We start from the raw sequence: 16,956 nt of genomic DNA on the forward strand, positions 1-16,956 counted from the left end.
ATTCTTTATTTGATAAAGCGCAAAACAGCTGCCCCAGCAATGAGGCGTCCCGGCGCTAAAGAAATCACAACCCTAACCTATAGGCGCAGAAGTGAGGGGAGTTACGGGGAGGGGAATAGGTAGGTTTTAATAGCTTTTCGGAAGATGGATAAGCTTTCTATAGAGCGAATGTTAAGAGGTAGATCGTGCCATAGCTTGGCTCCTAAAACTCTAAAGGAGCGGCCGCCCATGCGGCAGAGTTTAGTGCGAGGGACGCATAAGAGATGTTGGTTAGAGGATCGCAGATTGCGTGATGGGACATAAGGGGTGAGAAGCGGACGCAGCAGAGTAGGACTGTCAATTTTAAGGATTTTAAAAGTCATGATGAGGGCTTTGAATCTAATCCTAGAGTCAACAGGTAGCCAATGTAGTTTGCGGATAGTAGCTCTGGCCGAACATCTACGAGGAAGGCCGACCAGGGCTCTTGCCGCGGAGTTTTGTACACGTTGCAGCCGTGCTATCTCTCCTTTGTTAGCGCCTAGGAGGAGAACATTGGCGTAATCCAACCGCGAGAGGATGGTTGCTTGGATGATAAGCTGGCGGACCTTGGCATCAAAAAAACCTAGTATATGTCTGAGGTTCCTCAGCAGACCGATGCACGTGCCAGCAACTTTTTTGGTGTGGGTCTGATAGTTAAGTGAGGCATCCATCCACACTCCTAGATTTTTAACTAGGGATTTGGGAGGTGGTATGGTGCCTAAGGAAGACGGCCACCAGTGCTCATTCCAGTGGCTGGTGTTTTTGCCAAGGAGTAGCACTTCTGTTTTTCCAGCATTAAGCTGTAAACAGTTGTCCGTCAACCATTGGGCTACTGCGGAGAGACCATTTTTAAATCTAGAAGCCGAGATGGACGGGCCCTCCGTCAGAGTAATGGCCAACTGTGTGTCGTCGGCGTACGACACCAGTGTCAGACCCCACTCTTTGGCCACTGTTGCAAGAGGTTGCACATAAAGATTAAAAAGAGATGGGCTCAACGCAGAGCCCTGCGGAACTCCCTGTGCAATAGGATGAGATTTAGATAGAAAAGGGGGTGCTGAGACCCGGAAGGATCTGTCTTTAAGGAAAGAATGGAACCACCTTAGAGCCAGGTCGGATACTCCGAATGTCTCCAGACGATCAAGAAGGATGTCATGGGACACCGTGTCAAAGGCCGCGCTGAGATCAAGAAGAATCAGCGCAGCGCTTTGACCGGCATCAAGGACCGTTCGGAGGTATTCGGAAGTGGCTAGGAGAGCAGACTCCGTACTATGGCCCGGTCTGAACCCATTTTGAGATGGGTTCAAGATGTTATTCTGGACCATGTGTTAGGACAAAACGCTGTTAACATGGGCTTCAGCGAGTTTAGACAGCCATGGAAGCAGCGAGATCGGACGGAAATTTTCCGGTTTGGAAGGATCTAGGGAGGGTTTCTTGATGATAGGTGAAACCCATGCTTGCTTCCATGCAGAGGGTACTATAGCTGATGAGAAAGAGAGATTTAGAACAGAGGCCAGAGAAGGTAGGAAAAAGTCAAGTGACTCCAAGAATTGGGCCGGACGCATGGGGTCTGACGGGGAGCCAGTTTTGATTTTACGACACAGTTTAATGAGGTTGTCTCTGCACAGCTTTTCGTCCTTCTTCTTATCTTCTTTTCTTGTGGTTTCTGGATCTGAAGAAGGAAGGTTCAGGGTGGCCCCTGTTACTAAATTTAGGGGCGTTACAGGTTGGTAAAGGGCAGGGACCAATGGGTCCCTTCCCTGGAGTGGGTACACCCCCTATTCTGCCACTCCCCAGTGGGATGGGGCAAGAGCCTGTCCCTGGTTGGCTGGGTCCCCCCATCCTCAAGATGGAGGGGACTCAAGGTTTTCTTCACCTCACCTCCCCCACCTTAGGGGTGGAGTTGGCAGAGGTGGGCACACCTCTCTTCCTCACTTGTTTTTCTGCCGGTTCTCCCGCCCAACGTGGGGGGTAGAACCAGTGGGGGCCAGTTGCTGAAAGCAGCAAATGGTCTAGAGAGGCTCACAAAGGCGGCATGCCTTTGAAGCTTCTCCTTCTTGAACCCTGCCCATCCTGGGGGAGGAGACTTGGCACCTCGTCCCTGGATGTGCATTGTTTCAGGCCCCAAGAGCAGCAGCTCTTGAGCCAAGGGTCCAGAAAAATGTCTGTTGGTGGCAGCCTAAGCAGCCACTCAGTCAGGTCACTAGAAGTTGGTCAACTTTCAGGTGGCATCTCTAAGATGACCTATGGGGTGCATTTTACATTAAATCTCACACTGGCATCAGTGTTGGTTTAATGTGCTGAGAAGTTTGATACCAAACTTCCCAGTCTTCAGTGTAGCCATTATGGTATTGTGGAATTCGTAATGACAAACTACCAGCACCATATACTCTTAATGGCAGCACTGCACTTACAGTGCACAGTAATGGACCGGGGTACTGTAGGGGTACTGGGCTCATGCAACTGTACCCTCACCACTGGCATAGGGCATCCCGCTAGAGGGGTGACTGATGTATGCCAGTGGTTTGTGGGCATGGCACACAGGGATGTGTGCCATGTCGACTCTTCACTTTTGTTCTGCACCAAGACATGCAGCCTTCAAAGGCAGTGTGTGTGTGTAAAGGTACAGGACCTGTAAGGGTGGCACAATAAGTGCTGCAGCCCTTAGAGGTCTTTCCTGGTCACAGTGCCCTGGGTACCTGTGGTACCATTTACCAGGGGCTGACCTGTGGCCAGAGATGCCAATTGGGTTAGTTTTGGGGAAAGAACACAGGCCCTGGAACCGGATTGGCAGGGACCTAGGGCACACCAAGAAAAAGTGCATCAGTAGTCTGGCAAAAAGTGGGGGGGTTACTGCAACTTAAACCCACTTTCCTACAGAGAAGGCGGAGAGAAGCCCATAGTAGTGGCCTGAGTGTAGCGGCCCACACCCACAGGAGATAGCCGCTAAATTGGGCGTCCAGGAGTGGAGGAGCACATAGGGGGAGGAACCCGGACTGCGGATAAGGGAAGAATAGCGGATACCCTGTCTGGGGGTCCTCTGACTGTGTAAGTGTGTGCACGGGGAGGGGGTCCTATGACAATGGGGAAGCCCAGAGGGGCAGGTTCAACACAAACAAACAAAATGGAAAACTACACTTTGCCTCGCCCTCCTGCAACGAGGGAAGACGAAAGGGACGATGGAGAGCCATCTCTGATGGCGATTATAGCGGCAATTTAGGATGTTAAGGGCTCCCCGGAACCCAAGATAGACGCAGTATCCATGGAGGTCATCCTTATAAGAGCGGATTTCTCTAAACTCTATGAAAAGGTAACGGCTGCGGAGACTAACATTAATCAACTTCAATCCACAACTAAGAGCCTCGAAAGCAGCTCCACCTGTTAACGAAACAAACGTTGTAAATGGAGGCACAGTTAGAAGATCAGGAGGGGAGAGCAAGGCGAAACAACATAAGGGTAGTGGGCGTACCCGAAGGAGCGGAAGAACAGAGTATGGAACTCTTTCTGGAAGACCACATTCTTAACCAACTACAGCTCCTGTGCCTTTTTCCCAAATTCTTCAACATTGAAAGGATGCATAGAGTTCCTGCGAGACCCCACCGGGCCCGGGAACCTGCCGCGGACCATAATCGCCAGAATATTTAACTATCGGAACAGAAATGCAGTACTCTACGTTGCCAGGGTGAAAGGAGATCTCCCCTAAGAGAAGTCCAACATTGGGTTCTTCCCAGACTTCACATTGCAAGTACAGCCAAAAAGAAGACGTTTTGATACTGTCAAAAGCGAGCTGAGAGCTAGGGACCTTAAATATATGATGCTCTTTCCGGCTAGATTAAGAGTGATTGCAGAAGGGAAGTCGTGTTACTTCGCAACTCCGGAGGAGGTGTTGGAGTGGCTGGAGGGCTGGCGCACCACTGGGAAAAAGCAAGAACATGCATCCCACCGAAGAATGGAACCAGTCACCAAAAGGGGTGACTCCCGAGCGGATTGAGAGTGGCGAGTGTCATTGGCCAGTCCCACGGGAGCAGCCGGGGAGCGGATGATCCAAACGGGTGAAGTAAGGAAGATATACGGAGGTAAGACAGTCCTGTCAGGGACAGGGACGGGGAGGCGCTTGATGAGAGACAGAAACATTTAAGACTTTGATTGAACTCGAGAGACATGGCAGTCAGAATCATATCCTATGATGCACCGAAGACATTCATTGACTGTGTGTCCTGGAGGAGAGGCCCGTAAGTTATTTATATATTTAGCGGGTCCTGCTTGATCGGCCACCCAGTCAGTTCTGGGCTAGTATTGTAATGTTTTTTGGGGACCACAAGAGCTCTGTGGGTTGGAGAGTTGGATTTTCCTAAACCTTATAAGCAGGGTAGCAGGAGGGGAGGATTGGGGTGGGGAAAGTTAGTAGATAGTTTTGTTAGCTTAGTATTGTACGGCAAGAGTAAGGAAAACAGAGATCTACGCATGATGATCCTTGGTGTAAATGTAAATGGCAGGATGAATCCAAAATTATATGGGTACCTACAGCAATGTAGAGTCCTCAATAAAGGTCTGGTCCTGGGACGTCAATGGACTTAATGGGAAATTGAGAAGGTCAACTGTATTATTGTTCATCATACGCCAGGAACCAGATGTGATTCTCCTCCAAGAAACACATCTAAAGGGCAATCATTGTAAAGCCTTGGATAGGTTTGGGCATAGTCTCAGGGCACATGCAGGCTATACCTCGGGATCTAGAGGGGTAGGGATACCGATAAAGCGTTATTTTCCGTTCATACACCACAAAGTCATAATATGACTTGAGCAGATACATAGTGCTTAGCGGGGTATGAGAGGGAGTTAGAATTAACCTCTGTTCTATATATTCGCCCCCTGGGCTACAAGTCCCCACATTAGACATATTAGGCTCTGTTATTGCAGCTACCAGAAGAGAGATTGATCCTGGGAGGGGACATGAATGATATAATTTCGACCGAACTCGATGCATTAAGCAGGGGCCAGAGGGACACGAACAATCCACCACAGGGCGGTCAACTTCAAGGATTTCTGGAGGCATTGGGTTTTGAGGATATAGGGAGACATCAAAATCTCGGTGTGAAGCAATGCACACACCTCTCAGCGGGAACAGGCAGCCTCTCGTCGCCTGGCTGGGGGAATTTAGAGAAGCAGCTCATATAGCTAGGGGAATTTCAGACCATTCCCCAGTGGAAGTGATATTAGCAGGTCCATTGAAGGATCATACGCTGCCGCCCAGAATCAAACCATGGCATTTCAAAGATTAGGACTTTCACAAAGTAATACGGTCCGAAGCAGAGCAATATTTCACTGAGAACTGTAGTACAGTGGATTCGGCTGTGACTCTCTGGGAAGCATTTAAAGTTGTCATTAGAGAGGGTACTCAGTCGAAAATAGTTGCCGTTAGGGAAGAAAAGCAAGTCGTATGCTGCTTTCGAAACAGAGATATTACGTATCGAGGCTCAGATAGTTGAGGGGGGTCAGCAGGCAGATAAGGAGAGACATCTTCTCCAAGTCCGGGACGTGGAGGAGTATAGTGCCAGGACCTCGCCCCAGGTGATCGTCTCTCACCTTCAAACTACAGCAGGATTCCTGCATTCACTTGGGTTCTCTATAAATGTGCCAAAGTCACACCAGACTCCTTCTCAGGTGCTCACTTTCATTGGACCTGTTCTGGACACCGTACAGTTTCTGACTTATCCTCCCAAACAGCGAGTCCAGGATATTCCGTTTATGATACTGATGTTTCAGCCTCTATCCTGGATGTCGGTGAGACTGACTCGAAGGCTGATGGGTCTCATGGCCTCCTGCATTCTTTTGGTAAAACACTCCAGGTGATGGGCTCTGCACTGCGACCAGAAGTTCCATTGGGCTCAGCATCAGGGGAATCTCTCTGACATGGTCCAGATCTCGGTGGGAACTGTGAAAGTGCAGTGGTGGTTGACGAACCGCGATTGGGTCAGAGACAGACCCCTCTCCCTTCCCAAACCAGATCTCACAGTACTGACAGATCCTTTACTCCTAGGATGGGGTGACCATCTGGGAGAGGTGGAGATCAGGGGACACTTATCTGCGGCGGAGTAAGGGCTCCACATCAATCAGTTCGAGCTTAGGGCGATTCGATTGGCATTGATGGTATTTTTTTCCCTCAGTCAAGGGGAAGTTAGTGCAGGTGTTCACAGACAAAACCATCTCCATGTGGTACTGCAACAAGGACCCTTTGTCAAGAGGCCCTGTGTCTCTAGACATGGCAGGAGCAGCAGTGCATAACCCTGGTGGTTCAATACCTGGCAGGTTCTCTGAACGCCAGCGCGGACAAACTCAGCCGTCTATGTCTAGGGGATCACAAATGGCGTCCCCAGTCATAGGTGACGCAAGGTCTCTTTCAACATTGGGGAGAGCCTTGGTTAGATCGATTTGCCTTCAAAGAGAACGCTTAATGTCAGCAGTTTTACGTGCTGGAGTTTCCAAGGCGGCTATCGTTCTGTAACGCTTTTCATTTCGAGTGGATCTCAGGCCTACTGTATGCCTTTCCATCCATAATACTTCTGCCCAGGGTTCTCAAGAAGATCAAGAACGACTGGGCGCAATGTGGGGTAATAGGTACATTGTATCACACAACATAGGAATGCCCAGCAATAGCGACATATTGGGAGAAGGTCATGTCCACAATCACACGAGTTAGTGAGGTCCTGGTGCCACCCGAACCTAAACCATGTCTTAGGAACATATGGGAGGCAACAGATCTTAACAACGCAGCACAAACCTGGGCAACACTGGGAATAATAATAGCTGAGAGAAACATAGCCAGACTATGGGGGGCACGCGAAACTCCCACAATCCGAGACTGGAGTTTAGACATGGATATGGCCATGGTGGTCGAAAGAGTGGTGCATCTAAATAGACGATGCCCCAAAAAAAGGGAACGATTGTGGGAAAAGTGGAATGCATTTATAAGGGGAACATGTACTACACCTGTTGTGGAATTGTCGCAGGAGGACGGTTAAAAACACCACATGGTGTAGAAATTATTCTGATCTTAAGTTTTCATCATTGTATATTTGACAAAGTGCCAAAATAATGTAAAACGATTAACTCACAGGTACCGGAACTATAGATTTTGGATTGTACTACTACATGTTATTCACCAATAAAAAGAATGTTAAAAAAAAGAAAAAAGAACGACCGGGCCCAAGTCATTCTTTTGGCTCAGGACTGGGCAAGGAGAGTCTGGTATCCAGAGCTGCTGAAAATGAGGATTGACTCTCTGATCAGGCTACCCATTCGAGAGGATCTACTCTCTCAGCAACAAGGGGACTGTCCTCCACCTGAATCCGTCAACTCTCTGCCTCCATGCGTGGAGCTTGAGCGGTAACAGTTGAAAGCTTTCTACCTTCCTCCTGAAGTATGTGACGTTATTTTTCCGGTCAAGCATCTCCACTAAGAAGGTATACGCCTGCCGTTAGAAAACAATTGAAATTATTGTGCAGAGAGGTCTATTGACCCTGTTTCTACTGTCCGTCTTTTCATTCTTACCCTTGCCCAGCAGGGTTCTGCGTTTGGTACTCTCAAGGGTTATCTTTCTGCTTTGTCCGCTTTCTTGCAGTTGCTGGCCCTTTTTATTTCAATCTCCTGTTGTAAATAGATTCTTAAAAGGGCTTGTACATGTGTTTCCACCATGTTGTCATGCCACAGCTGGACCTTTCGGGTCTTTGCATAATCGTCACCTCAGGCTGCTTACCATCAAGTTTCTAGTGGCAATAACATCGGCCAGGAGGATGAGTGAGTTGCAGGCATTGTCATCCAAGCCTCCGTATATGATGATCTTTGGAGATAAAGTGGTACTTAGCACCCAGGCTTTAATCGTGCCAAAGGTGGGGACCCCATCCATCTGGGTCAATCAATCATTCTGCCCACCTTTTTTGCACCCTCCCGCATCCCTCTAAGGAAGATGAACGTATCCACCGTCTGGACCCTAAAACAGCATTGTTATGCTATCTTGACTGCACAAAAGAGTTCTGGGTGAACGACCAACTCTTTGTGAGGTACGTGGGAGCTAAAGAAGGTCGGGCAGTGCAGAAACGGTCCATTTCTCACTGGGTCGTTATCTACAATAAGATCTGCAATTCCCTGGCTAAGAAGCAGCCCCCTGAGGGTTTACAAGCTCATTCCACCAGGGAGAAGGCTACGACCACAGCTTTGCCTCGGGGTGTCCAAGTCCAGGACATCTGCCAGGCAGCAACGTGGGCATCTTCGCTCTACTGCCTGGACAGTCAGGTCCTTAGGGACGGGGATTTTGCCCGTTCCGTCCTGCAGGACTTCTTAGTATGAGAAATCTGTCTGCAGCCCACCGCCAGGATGGTATGACCAGGGTATCTATTCAAAGGTAAGGAACCTGCAGCTAGAAGTCTCTCTCAGATGAACAAGTTACTTAACTTCGGTAATGCTTTATCTGATAGAGACAATATTTAGCTGCAGATTCTTTGCAGACCTACCCATGCCTCCCCGCTCTGCAGGCTCTTTGATTAGAGCTAGGTTTGCCCCTTTTCAGAGCCCTAGTTATGACACACACTCAAGTCAGTCATTTAATGGCTTTGTGCTTCTGCTGTGGAAAAGTGAAAAGTACTGACTTCTGTGCGCCTGCGTGACACCTATATAGGTGACCACAACGTCACAACCGACGCTAACGGCGCCAATGACATCACACAGAGCCGAATGGAGCCACCCAATGGCGCATGCAAGGGTTCTTCTCACGCAAAAGTTTCCAGATCCAGCCTGATGCCTGGGAAATTAAAATGTAGGGAATCTGGAGCTAGATATTGTGTCTATCACATAATGCATTACCAAAGGTAAGTAACTTGTTCATTTGTGCCCAAGCAGCCACTCCTGTATCATTAAATATTCCTACATTCTCTCTCTGGCTACGTTATAGACAGTTAGCTCAGCTGGTTAGAGCTGGGGCTAAGAACGCCAAAGTCAGGGTCTTAATCCCGCATGGCCCAGTATTTCTTTCACTCTTTAACTTTGTAGTTCATTAAAATAGAAAATTCATGTATGCAGTGTAGCTGTTTAAAATAACTTATAAGGTTGTTGTTTATTCTGGTAGAATAATTAGGTTCTGGTGGCTTATGTTTGTACCAGGAGCACTGTGGATGTTGCTACTGCCACATTGTTGGCAATGCGGGCTAACAGGACCCTCTTACTGTGACACCAGCCTCCTCCATGTTTTCATGGGTCTCTCAAAGCGCATTTCTGGTAGTGCTTTTTGAATTGGAGCTGCACGACAATAGATACTTTCTGTCCGAGAGTGGCAGCTTTTCGGTGGCGTGGCCAGAGAGCACCAGAGGTGTAGAAGGAGTGCACGGGTTACGTATGCATTCATTGCGTTATTTTGGTTATATTGGTAACCTGTATAATCATTGCACTCTGGTATTGTGTTGTTTAATGTATGTTTTGAGCACTTCGTTCACCATTGTATGGTGTTCATACTTGTTTTAGATTGTAGACACCATGTCACTGGGAGGCTGTTAAGATCCAGGGTGTCAACTTCAGCATAGCATAACAGGTTACCCACTTCCTATTGAGTTGCAAAACTACAGCTTCCAGAATCCCTTCTAGAGGACTGCGCAGGACAGGCCAATACCAGTTTGAAAACTTGCTGGCATGTGGTCATCTGCAGGCCTGTATTTGCCTGAGGCCTCAGAACCAGCAGAGAGGGAATTTGCATTTGCCCGACTTGAGTAAACAGTGCATTGCAGTGATTAAACATGTAATGCCTGGTATCCAGTCTGCGTGGCATACTCGAAACTTAACTGCACAAAGACAGTGGCAGCAGCCCCCCACCTACCCGCACCCCATCACTTCAGACCCTGTCCTCAAGTTTTTAATTAGAAGGGGTGCTCCTGAAATCCACGCCTTTGTCTTCTGAGCGACCTGTGTTAATTTTGGTGCGAAAAATGCAAAGCAAAAAAAAAGCCAACAAATGTGTATGAGAAACTAGCAAACAATTGCTGAGTTGTGGTAGCAGCAGGATGCATTCAGCCACAGCCTTGCCACCTGGAATTGATATAAGTCTATATTTATTCAATATTAATGTTGTGTAATGGTGAAAACGTGTTTAATCTTCTGAGAAGCGGGAATGTCCCCAAAGGCGAGACCTATTGGCTATGCCAATGCTTGTTTGAGCATCCATTGCCTTATAATTAAATGCATATTTCATTATTGTTTCCAGTGTGTTCTTGTTTTTTCTTTTTAATGCATTTATTTTCCCCGATCTCGAATTCATCATTTTCTTTTAAGTGCGGTTTGTCTTTTCCGCTGAGCTTTCATCAAAAGATGTGACTTCAAAGACCTCAGATAATATTTTATATATTGTTATTATCAGATGATTCTCTAGGAAAGATTTAACTTTTGTACATTTTTTTTTTAAATGTGAAAATATTTTACTTGTATTCGTTGGTGGGCAGCGAGTTCTGCGTTCTTTGCACATTGGCATTAAAGCTGACCCCACTCAATTTTTTAATCCTGAGACTTGCTGAATAGATACAACTCTGTAGGAGGTGCACTAACACACCGGTAAGCAGGCAAGCCTACGTTCATTGATCAGCATGAAGTGGGAATGCCACGCAATGTGTGAGGTATACACTGCCACCTCCTACACAAAAATGCAGACTCTTAACAGTAGACGTTGTAGCACCCAGGATAATGTGCTGCATTGCTAAACACATATAAGGTACCAAAAGTGAGATCTATTGGCTATGCCAATGCTTGTTAAGATATTGTACTGAACAAATCACATACACTTTAACTTGGTGTTACAGAAAGTGCTGTCTGTTTCCGGCGCGTTTCCAAATTGCCGGAGATGCCACTGATTGGCGCGACCGCCGCCGAACCTCCAATCCGCAAAAACTTTACTTTACAAATCCAGTAAAAAGCAGCACTTAGATGGTGTATTATGAAATATATTACATCATAATGTGTGTGTCTATCATAGACTTATTTCACCTGTACAACAACTTTGGTCACAATGAATGACGCCATCTTGTGTTTATTTGAATAGTCACGTGAAGTTATGCACACAATAAGTTTAGAAAACATATTGTGTCTGTCATCCCGCTCCTTTTGCAGAAAACATTATGGGGTCCATTAGGATGTCGGGCGGATTTCCTCCGCCAGGCGGAGGAAATCCACCCAACATCCACAGCCCAATTCCTCCGGGGGACCGCGGCGGTGAGAAACACCGCCTGCATGTTTTCCGCCCCGGTCGCCTTGCGGCCATGGCGGAAAACGAGTAACATGGTGGCGGTGTCTGTTAGACACCGCCCGCCATATTACAATGGGCTTTCACCAATGCATTTCCGTGGCGCAATGCCGCCACGGAAACGCATGCGGAGACTCCCTGCGGGGGCCCCCTGGGAGTCCCTGGCTTGGGGGGTTGCACATGGGGGGTACCTATGGTACCCCCCCCCCCGCATTTCAAAGTGCAACATGGCAGGCACCGCGCGGTGCCTGTCATGTTGTGCTTTGAAAAGCACAACGTGCACTTTTACCATTGCGGCGGGCGGAGATATCTGCTCCGCCCGCCGCAATGGTAAACATACAGGATGCGCCCGCCTGTGTGGCGGGCGCATCCTAATGCCCTGATCGGGACCCCCGCCCTTATGGCGGGCGGTCCCGGGTCCCGATATGATGGCGGGCGGACTAAGTCCGCCCGCCATCATAATGACCCCCTATATCTGGGCACCCCTATCCCAACAACATAGATTTTTTTAACAGAAAAAAATATCATTTGGAACTAGAAAGAATAGACCATTTTCAATATTTATATATTTACAAGTCATTCTATGTTTCCAATCAATGTGAAATATGCAAATGCTCCTACAGTCTAAATAAATTATGTAATTCCACGCAAGTGGGCATATACACTGTAAAAGTAAATATTACCAGCTCTGGCACAATAATCCACAAAGGGAACATTGCTCTTTATTACTTTCACTATATAAAATCGAGCCCTAGTGGGCACTACCCCAGATATATTAGCTCTTTCGTCCACTATTAAGTCAATTACTAGCTGCAGTCATGTATTTTCCCAAAGACGACTCATCTAAAATATATAAACTTAAAAAACCTGACCGTAAAACACAAAAAACACAACATGTTTGCAAACAGTGAGATACATTACTGATTTACCAATATCTTAAAAGTTAATCTATATCAACTCTACCTTTCATTTGCAAGGAGATTGCAAGGCCCTATACATTAATACATATAATTCTTCATCATAGTTCAAACCTCTACATTTCTTACTATGCAATGTCGGAATACATTTGGATTCTAATATTCACCGTTGTTTTTCCCTATTTCTTTAGGTATCCCATCTATCACACTATACTTCAGTCCAGTCTGATCTCTCTTATGCAAAGTATAAAAGTATAAAAGTGTCTGGCCACTGGATAGGTAGTGTCAACATTCTTAGATGTTGCAGAACTCTCTTGTGTACAGGTAATGTTGTACTTCCCATTTACATTTTGGGACAGGGACAACTCAATGTATAAACCACATATTTATTTAGCTATTGAAATATCCCCTAATTTTCTTTTAATCCTAGCCTGGTATCACAATACCTGTCACATGTTTCCCGTTCTTACATGCTTTGCACTTCTTGCATTTTACAAAGCTTTACTTAGGTTTCAACCAAAATTGCTTTTCCATCCTAATATCACTTCTGACCAGTTTGTTTCTCATAGATCTGGCTCTTCTAAAGGTCATGAGTGGCCCCCTAAGTGCCCCACCCCCGATTATAGGATCACTTCTCAATAAAGGCCAGTTTTCTCAGTATGGATCTTTGTTTCTCTTATCTTGTATGAAATGTGGTAAAAAATCTACAATTGTCACCTGTGGAGTGCTTCTTCTTTTTACTTTTAAATAGAATATCTTCCCTGCTGTATTTCAATACTTTCATCTTAGCTATATGTAGTATCTTCCTGCTGTAACTAACCCTTAAGTTCAGTTCTCCTGGTCATCTGGTCATCTGTACTGCATATTCTTTTAGCCGTCAGGAGTTCACCATATGGTATACTTTCTTTGAGTGTAATCGGGTTAAAGCCATTCCCATGTAATGTATATTACTGGCACTTGGTTTCCTGAATAGTGGTAGAGTCTGCTTATACTGTTTCACTGTCAATATCGCGTCTATAAACTCCACTTCTGTCTCATTGATAGTACTTGTAAAACTCAAGTTCAAATTGTTAATATTCATCTCAGAAACAAACATTTTGGCAGAAGTTAAACCCCCTTCCAGATCACAAAAATATCAACTACGAAATGGACTCACATTACAATGTTATCTGCCCATTTTTCAAGGGGAGACCCATTGAGCACCTACTCCACCCACAAGCCGATATGCAAATTAGCATAGCTGGGGATAAAGCAGGTACCCATAGCCACCCTCTGCTGTTGTTTGAAACTGTAATTGTTAAAGAATAATATATTCTTCTTCAAACACCATTCAATCATTCTCAATACCATTGTTGAGGGGGGTGGGGGGGTTCTTTGTTCTTAAGAATTTTGGGGATTGGATAGAATAGTTTAGGGTGTTCCGATTTTAAAAAAAAAGCTGTATTTTTCACTACTCTTCAAACCGTGCGTTAGACACTCCTCAAAAATCATGAAAATAATATCCCTCCCAAGATCAACTCTCTTATAACACATATTCTCATTGATTCAGCTGTATGCTTCCTCCATGTATATACGTTTGGGCCATAAAACCATATTTCCCTCCTTATCCGAATTTCTGATCACAATATCTGGATTTCCGCAATTCTTTTCATAGTAAGAGTATAGCTATTACTGGTATTGAAATAGGAGCCTTTACCTTACTCCTTGTGCAAGTCACACAGTTCTTTGATAACCACATATGAAAATTGTTAAATTAAATTATTAAAATTAATGGAAACAGTTTTTAATTTAAGTCTCAACGGGGTCCTCCTCTGATAGCTAGAGACCTTGCAAATCTAACATAGAATCTATAGATACCAACCCTGGCTCACTTAGATTCTCATTATCAAACTCCTACAGTTCTTTCATTAAATCAACATCCTCAACCAAAAGATTGCTTTCTCCCCTCCAATCACAATATATATTTATACCAGGATGTTTGGATTCTCTCTGCTTATACACTTTAATCAGCTTCAGTTTTCTCACAAATTTGAACAAATCAGCACTAGTCTGGACATAGTCAAAATCAGTTTTTGCAAAAGGACAAGCCCAGGGATAAAATCTCCATTTCCATTTGCCTTTGACGACATTACATCAGTAAGGTTAATTACCATTCTATTGTCCACTATTGTTTTTTGCTGATCCTCGTGATTCTCCCACTTCTCTCTTCTCTTTCTCCGTTTGTCTTGGCTCCTGTCCTTTGTTTCCTTTTGGCTTTCATTTGCCTTTCCAAGGCATGTGATTGATGCAAAGGTCCAGTCGCAAAATATGAAACTCATCCAGGATTGACATCTTTCCTACTGCCCTTGAATTGTCTTCCTGCTTGGTGTCAGAACTCAGGTCAGTACTTTTATCATTCATCGAAGCACCTTGTTTAGATCTGTTATGTTCTTCCATTCTTTGGATTATCATTTCTTCTAATGTATTTATTCTTTTTGTAAGAACTTATACCAGATCCGAATCAGAATCTTTTTTTAATCGATTCGCACAATTCTTTGATCTGTATAAGCAGTTCTCTCTCCATATCCGCATATTTAATGAGAATTTTCAACATTCCTATTGCGCTACTAGTATTACGTTCTGCCTGCTCCTTTAACATGTTAGGTTGAGGATTTTTGTAACTGGGTGTAATTAGGGCGTGGCTTGGAGCTCGGCAAATGGCCGCACTGTAGTGCAGCTCTGCCAGCCATCGTCTGTAATCCTTTCATTTATCCTGCCCCAGCCCTGTAGTCTCGCTAATTCCTCCCCGGGTCTGAACTGCCCGACTTCAGCGTTTTCCAGAGATACCCCTTGCTGACCACTTTGCCCTGAGAGTGCGGACTTCAAGACACCACGCGGCCGCCTGGGGACTGTGGCTAATGGCGGCCCGCGACTAGTCTGCTACACCAGAGTGAAGCCGCGAGTGCCCTGCCGGCACAAGACACCTGCCGCAAACCCCTCGCGGACCGGAGCGCACGGCGCAGGATTGAGCCTGAGGCACTGACATTGTCCTGACGGACCACGGCAGGTGGAGGACGGGAGGCGCGGCAGTGGCTGCGGGAGAGGATCGGGGGAGTGCGATCACGCAAGTCCCCGGCGCTGAGGTGTGGTGCAGGCTGCGTCGCGGCAGAGCACTGGGCAGCCAGGCATCGCTGCACTACTCACCGCTCTCCCCCCCTCTCCTCTGACTCACGCGCTTCGCCACTGGGGGCCAATTAGCTGGACGATACCTGCATTTGCCCAGGACCGGCCCGCCAGAGTGGTGCCCTTAGCGTGAACATGCAGGCCCCTGCCGGGCGTGGTGCTGCGGTGACTGGATTGATTGGCACAAAAAACGGCCGGCAGAAGGTCGAGTGATCGCGCGCGGGTGCAGCGCGAGCAGCAAACCCTACTCACCCAGGACGTGGGGGCCCTCTCCTGGTAGCTGCCCATCCCTCCCTGAGGCTCGAAGCATCGACAGTGCCGCCTAGGTGCAAGGTAACCAGGACGCCTCCCCGCCTTGCCTGGGAGCTCGGCGCCATTTTCTGTGCATCGGTGGGCATAGCTGTAAAGTCGGATCGCAGCCAGTCCTCCTGAGCCACAAACGGCCTCGCAACGCACAAGGGAAATACGTGCCTTCGAGGCGGACCAAAGTGCGAGAAACGCACACAGCGACTCAGGGACAGCGCCGACAGCCTTGCGCCACGAGGAAACCGGACAAGAACCAGCCCCGCCTTACAATTGAATTGCGCAAGGGGAACAAACCGGGGCACGCTGCAACCTCAGACTCTGAGCTAGATGCACCGACACCACCCCCCACGGCCATAGTGAAATCGCTGGCTGCCATTCAGGCCAGTCTCCAGGCCCTTGACGGGAAGATTGAGGCATTGAATGGCAGGATGGATCACTTCTCGACAAAACTAGACAAGCAAGCGGCGCGCATCGTGGAAGCAGAACAACACATCACTGACATGGAGGATGGGCTCCAACATGTGGCAGAGAAGACTTCTGACATTACTAAATTGCTGGCAGTCGTACAGGCCAAAAACGAGGACATTGAGGCGCGCTCTCGCCGCAATAATATTCGCGTTCTGGGTTTACCGGAATCTACAAATGTGGGTAGGTTGGAGGATTATGTTGAGGCGATGCTTCAAGAAGTCTGCGGTAAAGACAAACTGTCTCCTCTATTCGCAGTCGAACGCGCACACATGTCACTAGCTGCACCCCTCCGAGGCGCATCATAGCCCGCCTGCTCAACTTCAGGGATCAAGATACTGTTCTACGTATAACCAGACTGAAGGGCTTGATTACTTATCAAGGGAATGCATTCTACCCAGACTTCACAGCTACTGTGCAGACGGCCCGCAAGGAATTTCAGAACGTCAAGAAGTTACTGCAAAAGGAGCAGATCCCGTACGCAATGCTATATACCCTGCACGTTTGAGGGTTGGCATCATGGAGGATGGAAAAATGTTCACAAACCCCAAGCACGCTATGGAGCATGCACAGACTCTGCGGCGCCAACGACAGCGTTCATCCACCTCTCCTACATCAGACAGAGATGAATGAACAGTAAGGTGGTGCACATTGGATTTCATGTGGGACAGGTTATATTGTTAGCCAGAGGGCATGGCGGGGTAGCAATGCTTTGAGGACGGTTCACCTGGGGTGATTGATACAGTACTTTATGCTGTTGTACATGCTTTTGTGGGATGCCATGATATACAGGGTTGGTGGAGATGACGGTTTAAC

The 16,956-nt window shown here is 47.0% G+C and overlaps 1 protein-coding gene across 5 annotated transcripts in view; it reads left to right on the forward strand.

The window, feature by feature from the left end:
- PPIP5K2 (diphosphoinositol pentakisphosphate kinase 2) overlaps positions 1 to 16,956 on the forward strand; it is a 1,596,028-nt gene that overhangs the window by 589,242 nt on the left and 989,830 nt on the right. The gene's annotated exons all lie outside the window — the stretch shown is intronic.

Source organism: Lissotriton helveticus, chromosome 2_1, assembly GCF_964261635.1.
Source record: "Lissotriton helveticus chromosome 2_1, aLisHel1.1, whole genome shotgun sequence".
Lineage (NCBI taxonomy): Eukaryota > Metazoa > Chordata > Amphibia > Caudata > Salamandridae > Lissotriton > Lissotriton helveticus.